Source organism: Corvus brachyrhynchos, unplaced genomic scaffold (genome assembly GCF_000691975.1).
Source record: "Corvus brachyrhynchos isolate BGI_N302 unplaced genomic scaffold, ASM69197v1 scaffold87, whole genome shotgun sequence".
In the NCBI taxonomy this organism is placed as follows: domain Eukaryota; kingdom Metazoa; phylum Chordata; class Aves; order Passeriformes; family Corvidae; genus Corvus; species Corvus brachyrhynchos.
Window position 1 is genome coordinate 6,481,946 of NW_008239767.1, and position 1,412 is coordinate 6,483,357.

The window sequence follows — 1,412 nt, forward strand, 5'->3', positions numbered from 1 at the left end:
CAGCAGGGCATCAAAACTTAAATTCTTTTCGAAGACAAATCCTTGACTAAGACCTGCAGGATCCAGGATTAACCTGTGTGATCTTTTTGTTTGTGAGGCAGAAAGTGTTAGTGGCTAGAATCAAATATCATTTTCAGCTTTCCTAGCTGTTGTTAAAGAAAGAGAAAAATTGTTAACTATGTGTTTTTAAGAGTCTGATTGGCTAACTGCATTCTGTACTTCTAAATACTTCCTTCTGACAACTTGGACTGTTAGTTGTGAAATACTGCTCTTGAGGGACTTCACACACAAAAAATGGTATAAATAAATTGAAGATATTCTTGTACTGTTACGGCATACAATTCAGGTCCCAAGTCTTTACCTAGTCTTAGTGTTGGACTTACAAATCTCCAGTTTCTTAATGACTGTTTTATGGGGGTTTTATTACTTTTTGCTGAAGTTAAGCTTCTCTGTATGAGCAATAAGATGGTGAAGCTGTCTTGTAATCCAAACTCCAAATGGTGTAGGCAGCAATATTTTTTAAGCACTTGCAATGCTAGTTTATAAGTTGGTGATGATTTTGTGGTGTTAATGGTATAGTTCAAGATGCTTACTAGTCCCATATACATCTAATACTTGGTTGTGAAATTCCTTACAAGCATTGGGGATTCTTTTTAGATCAAAACAATTTCTTATTTTATTTCTGAAAATAGAGAATTAAGGATAGAATTGATTTTCATCCTCAGAAAATGGGATGCTGTGTCTCTATTTGGTTGAGTTTTTATCACAGACCTATTTAAATTGTGTGGTCAGGATAGAGAAAGATTAAACCTCTTTTTTTGTGTTCTGCAACTTATACTCCTCAAAACCTCCATTTTGCCACTTCCTACTTGATCTAGTTATTAGAAGCTCAGATTTAGCAAAAAGGGAACAATCAATAAATTAATAGGATTAATAAATATGACAAATATTATGTTGTTGCATAATGAAACCAGAGCCTTGAATAAGCATTGCAAAAAAAAAAAAAAAAAGTGTTGTCTAGATTAAGTTTATAATTTCAATGGGTAGTTTTGTACATTATAGCTTGAGGACAAAGGAGTTCAAATAATAATTGAGGAAATTTGACAAGGTCATACAGAAGGTAGGAACCTACAAACCCAGCTGTTACCAGTGAAATGCCTGGCTATTCATTTTCCAGCCAAACTGATGGAATTAAGATGTAGATTAAAGTCATTTTATCTCAATTGCTTTCAGTGGAATTGCACTGATCGTCACCACAGGGAACTTCACATGACTGAAGACTGTGTATTCCCGTTCTCTGCTCTTGTTCCTCTTCAAGTCAGTGGATCTTTAACCTATGAAGTCCTTTGTTGCAAGATAAATATGTGATATTAATCAATGGGATTTGCATCAGAGAGGTGTATTACATGATT